Here is a 14363-nt window from a genome sequence, read left to right as displayed (position 1 = left end):
GGATTGGAAGAAAAAAATAAATTCAAAATGAATTACAGATCTAAATGTGAGACAAGAAGCCATCAAAATCCTAGAGGAAAACACAGGCAGTAACCTCTTTGATATTGGCCATAGCAACTTCTTACTAGATATGTCTCCCGAGGAAAGGAAAACAATAGAAAAAATAAACTATTGGGACTTCGTCAAGATAAAAAGCTTCTGCACAGTGAAGGAAACAATCAACAAAACTAAAAGTCAATCTATTGAATTGGAGAAGATATTTGCAAATGACTTATCTGAAGAAGGCTTAGTATCCAAAATATATAAAAACTTACAAAGCTGAATACCCAAAACCAAATAATCCAGTTAAAAATGGGCAGAAGACATGAATAGATGTTTTGCCAAAGGAGACATAAAGATGGCTAACAGACATATGACAAGATGCTCAACATCACTCTTCATCAGGGAAATCCAAATCAAAGCTACAGTGCACTATCACCTCATACCTGTCAGAATAGTTAAATCAGCAACACAAGAAACAACAGGTGTTTGTGAGGATGTGGAGAAAGGGGAACCCTCTTGCACTGTTGGTGGGAATGCAAACTGGTGTGGCCCCTCTGGAATACAGTATGGACATTCCTCAAAAAGTTGAAAATAGAATTACCCCATTATCCAGCAATTGCACTACTAAGTATTTCTGAAAGAATACAAAAATTCTAATTCTAAGGGATACATGCACCATGATGTTTATAGCAGCATTATCAACAATAGCCAAATTATGGAAAGAACTCAAATGTCCATCAACTGATGAATGCATAAAGAAAATATGTTATGTATGTATACATATACACATAATGAAATATTACTTAGCCATAAAAAAGAATGAAATCTTGTCATTTGCAACATGTATTGAGCTAGAGTGTATTTATTACGCTAAGTGAAATAAGTCAGTCAGAGAAAGGTAAATACCCTATTATTTTACTCATATGTGGAATTTAAGAAACAAAACGAATGAACATAGTGGGAGAAAAAAGAGATTCAAACCAAGAAACAGACTCTCAACTATAGTAACCAAACTGATGGTTACTGGAGGAAAGGTGGGGAAGGTGGGTTAAATAGGTGATGTGTATTAAGGAGGGCACTTGTGATGAGCATCAGGTGTTTTATGTAAGTGATGAATCTCTAAATTCTACACGTGAAATTAATATTACACTGTATGTTAACTAACTGGAATTTAAATAACTTGGAGAGATAAATAAATAAATGTGCAAATAGGGTTGATTAGTGGCTAGGTACAGTAGTCCCACCTTATCTGCAGGTGATACATTCCAAGACCCCCAGTGGATGCCTGAAAGCAGTTAGCTCTTAACCCTATATATATTGTTTTTTTCCTATACATAAATACCTATGATAGTTTAATTTATAAAATAGGCAAAGTAAGAGATTAATAATGATAACTAATAGTTAAATAGAACAATTATAATAATATCCTGCAATAAAAGTTTTGTGAATGTAGTCTCATTCCCAAAATAGTACTGTATGTACCCTTCTTGTGATGATGTCAGAAGTTAAAATGCCTGTGTGATGAGATGAAGTGTCGTGAATGATGTAGGTATTGTGATGTAGTGTTAGGCTACTCTTGACCTTTTCATAATATGTCGGAGGGAGGATCATCTGCTTTAGGACTTTGGTTGACAACAGGTAACTGAAACTATGGATAGTGGAACTGTGTGTAGTTCTCACTACATGGGGAGACTATTGTAGTTCTCTAGCACTAAGATGACTGCCTGAAATTCTGCCAGTTTTACTGATCCTTGAGTTCTGTCCCTAATCAGGTAAATTCCAATTAAGGAATAGACAGCAACAGTCTCCAACAGTCTCTATTACATGAGACAGTGATGCTGCCATCCATAAACTGTTTATAATCTCAGTTGATCCCAAGAAACTCCCCAGGTGGTCAGTCAGTCTGGAATAGAAGTGACCTCCAGCACCATCACATTTGGCAAGGAAAGGAGGACAGGGAAAGATATTTTCTCTTCTGGTGACCCTACAGATGCCCAAGTTTGGCCCTATCTTATAAGTACCATTTTCATTTCAATAAGGAGTCTTCTGTGGTGTGGCCAAGCCTACATAGTGCTGCCTTCCTGACCCAAGGCACATTGGAGAACTGGGAATAGAGAAATCACAGGCTGAGGGCTTGTGAGAACTTCTATTTCCAGAAGGACACAGTATGCAGGCAGCAGTTGTCACTCTAATAATGTAGGGCTGTAGGGCTGTGGCAAGCATGTTATCTCACCAGAGCTCCAAGTGTAACTTATGGTCATCATTATTGGTCCAGAAAATCTATGATGCATTAAAAGACATTGCTAAAGTCTCTATAGTAAAGGAATCTCTGACAGGAACTAATGGAGGTATCTGTTGTATTGCAATATAGAGAGATTCTAGAGCCACTTGTTTCTGAGCAGCTTTATTCAAATTGGGATGATTTGAAAAATAACAGCATAAATGGGTTTAAGTAAAATTTGTAATTAAGAAATATGTTGCCTCCAGAACCCAAAAATACCTAAGACATGTTGTACTTGTTTTAATATTGTGACTGCAGAGATCAACAATTATTTCTTGACAGTGTCAGCAGTGGGACATACCTCAAATGCCCAAATAAAACCCAAGTATTCTATTGAGATGTCAGGGTCTTTCAATGTGTGTGGGGTAATGTCCCAAGTCTTTTTTGTGAGTTCCACTGTCAATATTCAGATGACTTGAGTGAATGTGTCAAATTAATATTCGTAGAGGAAGATGTCATCAATGTGATGTCATACTTATGCTACTGGAGAAAGCTGGACGCTGTTAAGGTCTTGTCTGCAAAGATTTTGTTCAATGACCGTGCATCTCATGTGTAGCCAGGTAAAGACACCTGTGTGCCTTTGAAGGTGAAGACAAATTGCAGCTGAGAACTTTTTGAAATAGGACCTGAATAGAGCACATTAGCTAAATCTATAATAGCAAAATATTTTTGAACGTTGATTGCATTGAGTCAGCAATTTTAATATTGTTTAAGTAGGCATTCATTGGCAATAAGGTTGTGGTGGTTTACTGTTAGGTGTCATTCATTTTCCATTGACATTGAACATTGGCCAAATTTGTCTATTAAAAGTGAAGACAGTAGACAATGGTGTCTTTTTTTGTAACTTTTGTAAGAGTCTTAATTCCTGTAGGCTTTGTTTTAATCCATATTGTCCTATATTAATAGGGGTCAAATTGCAGACCTTTATTTTAGTTCCTCCCCTGTACGAAGCTATTATGTGTGTGTGAGAGGGAGGTGTTAATGGATATGGAGGATTCTTCTCTACCCTACTCATTCATATGTTTCTTCCTTCAGAGTGCCAAATCAATATTGTCAGGGTTAGTGGCATCCCCCATAGTGATTGTTGTCTTATTGGGTTTAAGAACCCTGGGCTTAAATCTTTATATAACTAATCATGTGGCTGTTCAGTGAGATATTATGGATGTTTTGCCCTATAATTCTGAGGATCAAGTTGTTTACTGGCAACAGAGGCATGAGCAATAGCCGCAAAGTCATTTCATAGAGTCCTACTAAATCATCTGTTTACAGAAATGTGGGCATCAGCATTCCTTTGATGGCTCCTCCTCACAGGAGTAACCACCTGATGTGGTCTGTATGTTACACAGGATATCATATTTCTCCTGAGCACTCTACAAAACAAGATCAATGCCTTCTTGAGACACACAGCCAATGGCCACAGGGTACAAGTCATTTCTCTTAGAGTCAGTCACAGCTTTTGCTGGAATTGATAGACATGATCCAGTTTGAGACACACAGACAAGGCCCAGCCAAGACATACAGCACAGGGCCATTTTAGGAAGGGCCCCAATTCTATTTTTCTTTTTTTTAATTTTATTTTATTATGTTATGTTAGTCACCATACAATACATCATTGGTTTTTGATGTGGTGATCCACGATCCATTGTTTTCGTATAACACCCAGGGCTCCATGCAGTACGTGCCCTCCTTAATACCCATCACCAGGCTAACCAATCCTCCCTCCCCCCCTCCCCTCTAAAACCCTGTTTGTTTCTCAGAGTCCATAGTCTCTCATGGTTCATCTCTCCCTCCAATTCCCCCCCCCCTCATTTTTCCCTTCCTTCTCGTAATGTCCTCCATGCTATTCCTTATGTTCCACAAATAAGTGAAACCATATGATAGTTGACTTTCTCTGCTTGACTTATTTCACTTAGCATAATCTCCAGTCCCATCCATGTTGATGTAAAAGTTGGGTATTCATCCTTTCTGATGGCTGAGTAATATTCCATTGTATATATGGACCACATCTTCTTTATCCATTCATCTGTTGAAGGGCATCTCGGCTCTTTCCACAGTTTGGCTATTGCGGACATTGCTGCTATGAACATTGGGGTGCATATGGCCCTTCTTTTCACTACATCTGTGTCTTTGGGGTAAATACCCAGGAATGCAATTGCTGGGTCATAGGGTAGCTCTATTTTTAAATTTTTGAGGAACCTCCACACTGTTTTCCAAAGTGGCTATACCAACTTGCATTCCCACCAACAGTGTAAGAGGGTTCCCCTTTCTTCACAACCTCTCCAACATCTGTTGTTTCTTTCCCTGTCCATTTTTGCCATTCTAACTGACATAAGGTGGTATCTCAATGTGGTTTTGATTTGGATTTCCCTGATGGCTAATGATGATGAACATTTTTTCATGTGTCTGTTAGCCATTTGTATGTCTTCTTCAGAGAAGTGTCTTTTCATAACTTCTGCCCACTTTTTGACTTGATTATTTGTTTTTTGGGTGTTGAGTTTGAGAAGTTCTTTATAGATCTTGGATACCAGCCCTCTATCTGTAGTGTTATTTGCAAATATCTTCTCCCATTCTGTGGGTTGCCTCTTTGTTTTGTTGACTGTTTCCTTTGCTGTGCAGAAGCTTTTTATCTTGATGAAGTCCCAAAAGTTCTTTTTTGCTTTTGTTTCACTAGCTTTTGGAGATGTATCTTGAAAGAAGTTGCCATGGGCGATGTCCAAGAGGTTACTGCCTATGTTCTCCTCTAGGATTTTGATGGATTCCTGTCTCACATTGAGGTCTTTCATCCACTTTGAGTTTATCTTTGTGAATGGTGTTAGAGAATGGTCGAGTTTCATTCTTCTGCATGTGGCTGTCCAATTTTCCCAGCACCATTTATGGAAGAGACTGTCTTTTTTCCATTGCATGTTTTTTCCTGCTTTGTCAAAGATTATTTGACCATAGAGTTGAGGGTCCATATCTGGGTTCTCTATTCTGTTCCATTGGTCTATATGTCTGTTTTTGTGCCAGTACCATATATTTCTGTCAATAAATACCAGTTATTGAAACTTGTGACTTAGGTCACTTAAATATATAATAGAGGCTCTGGAGAATTTGGCAAATTGACCACAAAGTGGCAAAGCTCAAATTACATGCTCACCAGCAAGCAATTCAAAGTGCATGCTAGTTAGCAGGCAGCAGAGCCAATTAACAAGCCAAAAGCAATAAAAATAAGATTCCCACATGGTAATGGTCATTTCCTAGACCCTTCTGTTTACAGTGCCAATTGTTGTGCTTTGCTGAGGGCAAGAGCAACTCACTGCCCCATCCAAAATCAGGTTGGGTGTCAAGACTGATGATGCCACACACATACACCAAGAAGGTAGGAAAATATGTATTATGTACATATTGAAGATTTCTGAAAGGAATAGGAAGGCAAGCAAGCTGATCTGAAATGGCTTAAGTGAAGGGAGAGGTGAGTAGATTAGGGATGGGCTGGAGTAAGGGTTCCTGCAGGGATGATTGTGTAGGTTTGCAACTTCCCCACCAGTGCCAAAGGAGAGAGAACCCAGACATTCTTATTGACTATCCCAGATGTGGAGCAAGAGGTCAAGGAGGAGTGGTGAAGGTCTGAAACCTGTCAGCTGTCAAGCATCAAAAATGAGGTTAGTCTTTTTATTAAAGTATCTGTGATAGCTGGTGTAGGACAGCTAAATTATTCTTTTTCATAGTATAAAGTCAATAGATAATATGTTTGGCTGAAAATTCAAAAAATAGCAGTGTAAGAATTTTATTTAGAAATATGGAAATATATATCTTGAAAAAAAAGATAGATTTGAATTTTTTCCCATGAGAAGTGCACTATCCATTTAATTCAACTTTTCCAGTCACCATGATCTTCACTTTTGATGTCCTTTAGGGAAGATTCATCCACCTCATTTTAAAATTTATTAACTTCTTAATGTGCACTACCTTCTAATGAAAATGGTAAGGAAAATACCTAGGAAAGGCAAATAGTTTCTGATGCGAAAGATAGAAAGTAAAAAATTGCATAATATATTGTTGGATAGAGTTAAGTGCTATTTGGAAAAATCAAGATGAAGAAAATGAGAGCATGTTTGTGTGGGTGAATATGGTGGGGGGTGCTCTCTGAGGAAGTTAATTTGAGGTGAGATCTGAATTAAGTGATGAAATGATTTATATGATATTTACAGGGCAAGAGTATTACAGGCAGAAGGAACAGAAATTTTATAAAAGCCCTTGGGTGGAAGTAAGTTAATTATTACGGAAGAATAAAACTGGATTCAGATTCAACTCTGGATTCAGGCAGACTTGTACTGCCCTGGTGCCATTTCTTACTAAGCTGAGTGGTACTGAACATATTTTTAAGTCTTCTGTCACTCAAATTACTTATATTTGAAACAGAGATAATAAATACCCAATTCACCAAAGTCAGAGATAATCTAGATTTATAGTTAGTACTTTAGGGGCGCCTGGGTGGCTCAGTCGGTTAAGTGTCTGCCTTTGGCTCGGGTCATGATCCCAGGGTCCTGGGATCGAGCCCCACATCACATCGGACTCCCTGCTCAGCGGGAAGCCTGCTTCTCCCTCTCCCACTCCCCCTGCTTGTGTTCCCTCTCTCGCTGTGTCTCTCTCTGTCAAATAAATAAATAAAATCTTTAATATATATATATATATATATATATATATATATATATATATATATATATATAGTTAGCACTTTACCTCTTGAGCAGTCCTATTTCATTTATCCACCAAGATCAAAAATCACTGATAATCAAAAAGGTTGTTTTTCTCCTCCCCTCCTCCTCTCCCCTCCTCCCCTCCTTCCCCTCCTCCTCCTTCCCCTCCTCCTCCTCCTTCTCCCTCTTCCTCCTCCTCCTCCTCCTCCTCCTCCTCTCCTCCTCCTCCTCCTCCTCCTCCTCCTCCTCCTCCTCCTCCTTCTTCTTCTTCTTCTTCTTCTTCTTCTTCTTCTTCTTCTTCTTCTTCTTCTTCTTCTTCTTCTTCTTCTTCTCCTTCTGTATCATCATCATCATCTCACCTCCCTCAAATACTAATGAATAAGCTCGCTAAGCAGAAGCTTAATCCCTTGGAAGGCCATTTTGAAATGAAAGCAGGCAATACCTGGCTGTTTGGCAATCATTTGTTCAGTCTTCTCCGAAGAGTCCCATTCAGTGCATTAGGAATTAATTCCAAAGACCCTGAAGGGTGTTTCCAAGGAGCTATGATATTGGATACAAAATTTCCCTGGGTGTAATTGAGAGTGCTAATGTAAACAGATGTCTAGATTTTGTACTACATATGGCGATCCCAGGAATGGGTTGAGATTTCCTAGACTTCAATATAAACTTTTGGTTTGTCATGTCTCTCAGGCTTTGCATTTTCAGATAATGAATGTTAATTTTACTTTTTATCTCCATCCTCTAATAATCTCCTTCCTCTCCTCTAGATCAGCAGGACAGACATTAACTGAGGCTCTTGCCCTCTATGTGAAGAAAAATATATTTTTAAAAAATATTAACATCCCAGGAGGTTAATATTAACATACACAATTTTATCTAAGCTAGTAGAATTTCTCTCATTCATCCATCCACTTTTCCTGTTGGCCAGCCAGTCATTCAGCAAATACTTTGAACGACAATCAGATGAAAAGGTGCTAGGAGAGTTTAAGAGTCTAATTGTCAGAATGTACAAGCAAATTCATTATGAGAGCTTGTAGAATCAAATAGACATTTAAACAGATCATTAAATACAGGAAGGTATGTAGGAATAATTATAATAGTACAAAATATTACAACTGCCATATTCTGAGGAATTACCCCAGCTCAAAGGGGAGAGATTGAGTTCATTTAATCTCTTCCTGGTGCAGATAATAAACTTTATATGAGATTAAAGGAAAGAATTAGGAATCTCTTTCTTCCCTCCATGGAATAAGAGAAGATAATCTCTGCTCAGGAAGTTCCATAGGGACAATCCAGGGGTGGGGTCATTGGCAGATATATAGGCATTCTGTTTCTTAACCCCAGTTTGGCGGCATCTTTGCTCTGCATTCAAATAAAGGCTGAGTTGCTACTATGAAGACTAGTGCTCCAAGAAATTCTGGGAATGGGGCAGAAAAACTTTTACTCTCCTCTGTGCCCTGAAATGCTCATTGTTCATACTCTCCTTGAGTTAGATGGAAAATATTTTACTGTTCATTAAACATATTCACATTTTTAATCTCATTTGACCCTCCCAACATCTCTGTGAAGTGGTTGTGACAAACTCAGCACTATGACCTATAATAACATTTGTTACATTACTTCTGGATTTGTATAATGACTGAAATTTCTATGTGACTGAAAACAAGGGAAAAGAGATTCTTTTGTTTCTCTCTTTTCTCTCGATTCTGACAGTCATGATTCATCCCTGATTCATAAATAATTGCTCTATTTCGTATTAATGGATTTTTGTGTTTCTTCTTATTCCATTCTTGTGTCCATTCTCATACCTTGCCATGTGAATATTATTTTCTTCCATATTTTTCCGTTGTTTCCCTTGATTAACAGGTCCCTTTCATGTCCAATATTCCTCAACCATTCTCCATATGTTGCAGTCTTTCAGTCATAACATTGAGTGTTCTTTGAAGTCTGTGTGTACATTAAGAAGGGCACTTGAAATAATGAGTACTGGGTGTTGTATGCAACTGATGAATCACTGAATTCTACCTCTGAAATTAATAATACAATATATATTAATTAAATTGAATTAAAATTTTTAAAAAAGAAAAAAGGAAGAAATTATTTTCTGAGCTTAGATGGTGCTACACTGTAGTTGGCTGTCTCAGTGTTTGTAATTCCTCACCCCTACTCTGTTTAAAATTACACATGTATGCTCCTTTGTCAGTCTGTTGCTCTTCCTGAAATGGGAAGAATATACTGTCCTGCTTCACTGATGTGGGGTTTGGTTATGTGACTTGCTTTGATCAATGAAATATTAGTGGGCATGCCATGAGAAGAGGTTTGTGGAGTTTGGCTTGTGCCCTCTTGGATTTTTGTCAACCCTGTGAGAATATATGTAAGGTTGCTGCAGATCCTACCATGATAAGAGAAAAAAAGAGATGTAAACCTACCCCACAGCCTAGACTCAAGCTCAACTAGCCCAAATTATCTTAAATAGACAATTATGAATTTGGTCCTATAGATATGTATGTAGAATGCTGAAGTGAACACACGTTACAAGTATCAAATACATTATTTAAACATAAAAGTATTTCAAACATTTTTTACTTCCCTTTTGTAAACCCCCAAATCAATTTCTCCTAATAAAACCAACATAAGCTATAATCTTTTTCTACTCCTTTATGGAATATTCAAAGGGCAAATATTACTCATCTCAAAGACAAAGCTTCTCAGAAACAGTCATATAAAAACAGAGAACAAACTGTTATTTGCCAGAGGCGAGGTGGTAATGGGTAAAATAGGTAAAGGCGTGTGGGAGGTACAGTCTTCCAGTTATGGAATGAATAAGTCATGGGAATAAAGGATAGGCACAGCATAAGGAAATGTTCTCAATGATCTTCTAGCAGTATTGTATGGTGACAGATGCTTCTGGTGAGCTATGCTTGTGGTGTGCTATGCTTGTGGTGAGCATCAACTATACTTCAATTAAAAAGAAGTCTATGATTTTAAAAAGATAAAGCTTTTATCTGTCCAAAATGCTCAAAAGGTTTCTCTTATCCAATTTGTTCAAATTATTTTTTTCTATCCTGTTTCCTTGCATGATGGCAGAGAATAGCTTCATGCTTTCAAGGTACAACATTACAAACAGAAAGTTGATTAGAGGGCAAAAATGCTTACACTTGTGGTTGGTGGCATAAATTTGACATCAGTCTTTATAAACAGTGATTTCTATTTTAAATTTATCTCATTTTATTGTTGCTACTCTTTAGTCATGAGTTTATTTAAAATAGTACCAATTCAAAATATATCAATGAGAATCTCTCTCCAGAGTGCTATGTTAAATATATCAGAAAGAAGTTTTGGCATTTCTACCAGCTGGTATACTATATTCTGATATAATTGACAAACTTGAGTGGTAGGAGTGAAACATAATATAGTATGAGATTTATGATTTTCTCTGGCCTATTATGTTCTTTCCAGCAAATGTAGAAGTCTTTAATATAACAGACTATTGCTTTTAATATTAAGGGTATTGTTTAATACCAGATAATACACAAAATTTGTAAGTAGGCTATTTTGAAATAGACAAAAAACCTTGATAATCTTTTTATAACAGCTTTATTTAGATAGAACTCACAAAACATGTAATTCAACCATTTAAAGTATAAATTTAATGGGTTTTTTTTGTATATCTACAGAATTGTGCAACTGTCATCACAATCAACTTTAGAATGTTTCCTTCACCTCCAAAAAAAAAAAAAACTACCCAATAGTAGTCATTCCTTTTTTGTCAATTTCATATTTTATTTCTTTAACCAGAACTTCTAGAACAATTTGAAATATCATGTACACCTTTAAATAGAAATATAAGGATACAAGTAGAGCTGGACACTTTTAATTGAATAGAAAAAAAATAAAAAGAAATGGAACTAAGACCACTGAAGGAAATATTACAGATCACTCAGCCACTTGGACTTTAAACTTGTTGCTCCTAATCAAACCTCTACCTGGGTGAAGGAAGCCAACCTCTGTGCTGCTCTTCAATCCAGCAATTTGGGAATCATTCCAGAATCTTCATATCTACTTACTTCCAGTTTATCATCAATTTTCTATTTACTGTTACTTCCTAAATATTTTCCTTCTGAACCAGCAGGATTTAGAGCAGATCCTCAACAAATGTAATCAAAATTATTACAATAGCTTCCAATCATATTTCACTATCCCCGCACAATTCTCTTCACTTTAGCTTATGTGCTGTCAATGTAGTATTCTTGCCAAAAAACCCAACCTGTCACATCAGTCTGTTGCTTAAAATCTTCAGCAGTACTCAAACAAATACAGAATAGTTCAGTAGTCTTTCTTTATTTCCAACAAAACCACCCAGCCCTAGCCAACTGTTAAAATATCTCTTGTCTCTTTGGATATGTCTACTCTGGACATTTCATATGAAAACAATCATACAATATTGCAGTCTTTTGTGGCTGGCTTTTTCATTTAGTATAATGATTTCGAGTTTCATCTATACCTTTTTATTTTTGTATAATTTTCCATTGTATGGCTATACCATTTCTGGTTTATCCACTCATCAGTTGAGGGATATTTTGGTTATTTATACAATTGGGCTATTATGAATAGTGCTGTAAACATTTATGTACAATTTTTGGTATGGACATATTTTTATTAGGTATATACTTAAGAGTGTAATGCTCAGTCATATGGCAACTCTATGGTTAACATTTTGAAGAAATGGCTATACTTTCCAAAATGCACCATTATATAATCCTGTCAGCAATATATGATGGCTGTAATTTCTCAATACCCTCATCAGTGCTTGTTATTGTGTGTACTTTTTATTTTAGTCACCCCAGTAGGTGTGACATGGTATCTCATTATGATTTTGATTTTGATTTCTCTGATAGTTAATGATGTTGAACATCTTTTAGTATTCCTATTAGCCATTTATATATCTCTTTTGGAGAAATGTCTATTCAAATCCTTTATCCATTTTTAAATTGGAATATTTGTTTTATTATTACTGAGTTGCAAGATTTCTTAATATATTCAACATTAGTCCCTTAACAAATACATCATTTACCAAAGTTTGTTTGTTTTTTTCCATTTATGGGGAGTCTCTTCACTTAACTCACGGTGTCCTTTGAAACACAAAAGATTATAATTTTGATGAAATATAATTTATCCACTTTTTCTTTTGTTGGCTGTGTTTTTTCATCATATATAAGAAATCATTGTCTACTTCAAGGTCACGAAGATTTGCACTGGTGTTTTCCTTTAAAAATATTATACTTTTAGCTCTGATATTTAAGTTTATGATTTATTGTGAATTTTTTGTGTGTGGCTGGTGTGAGGAAATGATCCAAATTCATTATTTTACATCTGGGTATACATTTATCTAAGCATTATTGTTTACAAAGACTATTATTTCCACATAAGGTTGTCTGTGCACCCTTATCAAATATCAATTGACTATAAATGTTAGGGTTTATTTCAGGACTTTTAATTCAGTTCTATTCCATTGAAATACAGATGTCTACCTTTATGCCAGTACCACACTGTCTTGGTTACTACAGCTCTATGGTTAGTTTTATAATAAGGAATTCTGACTCCTATGATTTTCTTCTTTTTGAAGATTGTTTTTGCTATCCAGGTCCCTTGAATTTTTGTATGTTTTAGGATAACCAGGTTGGGCTTCAATTTTTTTCTTTTTTTTTCCTTTTTTTGGTTCGGGTAGGGGTTAGGACTAGGGTTTATGCCTGGTATTTTGCAGGTCAGAGACCTCTCCAGAGAATAAAATCCCAGACTTCTGTTGGGGTTAGGGTTGGAGGTTAAGGTACATGCCTGGAATCCTCAAGTTCAGAGAACTCTCCAGAAAAAACACCCCATATTTCTGCTGGGGTGAGAATATACATGGCAGTCATCTACCAAGCTGAGGAAAGGAGGGGAACGGGGGCTCCAAATGCTCTTTAAATAGATATTCAATTGGTCCATTTGGGTTTTTTATTTGTTTGTTTGTTTTTATTCAATTCCAGGTAGTTAACATACAGTGTAATATTAGTTTCACATGTAAAATTTGGTGACGCAAAGCTTCCATACAACACCCAGTCCTCATCAAAAGTGCACTCCTTAATCCCCATATATATATGCCAACTATTTATCCATTCATCAGTCAATGGACAAATTGACTGTTTCCATAGTTTGGCTATTGTAAATAATGCTGCTCTAATTATCAGGGTGCATGTATTCCTTAAAACTAGTATTTTTGTATTCTTTGGATAAATACATAGTAGTGCAATTGCTGGATCATAGGGTAGTTCTATTTTTAACTTGTTGAGGAACCTCCATACTGTTTTCCAGAGTGGCTGTGCCAGTTGGCGTTCCCAGGAACAGTGCAGGAGGGTTCCTGTTTCTCCATGTCCTAGCCTCATTGTTTCCTGTGTTGTAGATTTTAGCCATTCTGACAGATGTGAGATGATAGCTCATTGTAGATTTCCCTGATTATCAGTGATGTTGAGCATCTTTGCATGTGTCTACTGGCTATCTGTTATCTTTGGAAAATTCATGTCTTCTGCACATTTTCAATTGGGTTACTCATTTTGGCAGGTGTTGAGTTTTATAAGTTCTTTATATATTTTGGATATATCATTTGCAAATATCTTCTCCCATTCCATCTGTTGCCTTTTAGTTTTCTTGATATTTCCTTCATTGTGCAGACACTTTTTACTTTGATGAAGTCCCAATGGTTTATTTTTGTTTGTGTTTCCCTTGCCTCAAGAGACATATCAAGTAAGAAGCTGCTATGGCCTATGCCAAGGAGATAGATGTAAGGTTAGGTTGTGCATTTGAGACTTTTCTTCCTTCTTGAGGTAAGCCTGTATTGCTATATGCTTCCCTCTTAGGACCATTTTTGCTGCATCCCAAAGGTTTTAGACTGCCATGTTTTCATTTTCATTTGTTTCCATGTATTTTTTAAATTCTTCCTTGATTTCCTGGTTAACCCATTCATTTTTTAGTAGGATGTTCTTTAACCTCCATTTATTTGTGGTCTTTCCGAATTTTTTCCTGAGACTGAATTCAAGTTTCATAGCATTGTGGTCTGAAAATATGCATCATATGATCTCAATCTTTTTGTATTTGTTGAAGCATGATTTGTGTCCCAGTATGTGATCTATTCTGGAGAATGTTCCATGTGCACTCAAGAAGAATGTGTATTCTCCTGATTTGGGGTGAAATGTTCCAAACATATCTGAAGTCCTTCTGGTCCAGTGAATCATTGAAAGCCATTGTTTCCTTGTTGATTTTCTACTTAGATGATCTGCCCATTGCTGTAACTGGGGTTTTAACTTCCTTACTATTATTGTATTATT

At 36.5% G+C, this 14363-nt stretch overlaps 1 protein-coding gene across 1 annotated transcript in view; it reads left to right on the top strand.

The window, feature by feature from the left end:
• LOC118543178 (zinc finger X-linked protein ZXDB) overlaps positions 1–14363 on the top strand; it is a 98906-nt gene that overhangs the window by 79955 nt on the left and 4588 nt on the right. The gene's annotated exons all lie outside the window — the stretch shown is intronic.

This window comes from Halichoerus grypus, chromosome X (genome assembly GCF_964656455.1).
Source record: "Halichoerus grypus chromosome X, mHalGry1.hap1.1, whole genome shotgun sequence".
Classification (NCBI taxonomy): Eukaryota; Metazoa; Chordata; class Mammalia; order Carnivora; family Phocidae; genus Halichoerus; species Halichoerus grypus.
The sequence above is the reverse complement of the archived record's forward strand: the minus strand, read 5'-3'. Positions and strand labels throughout refer to the sequence as shown.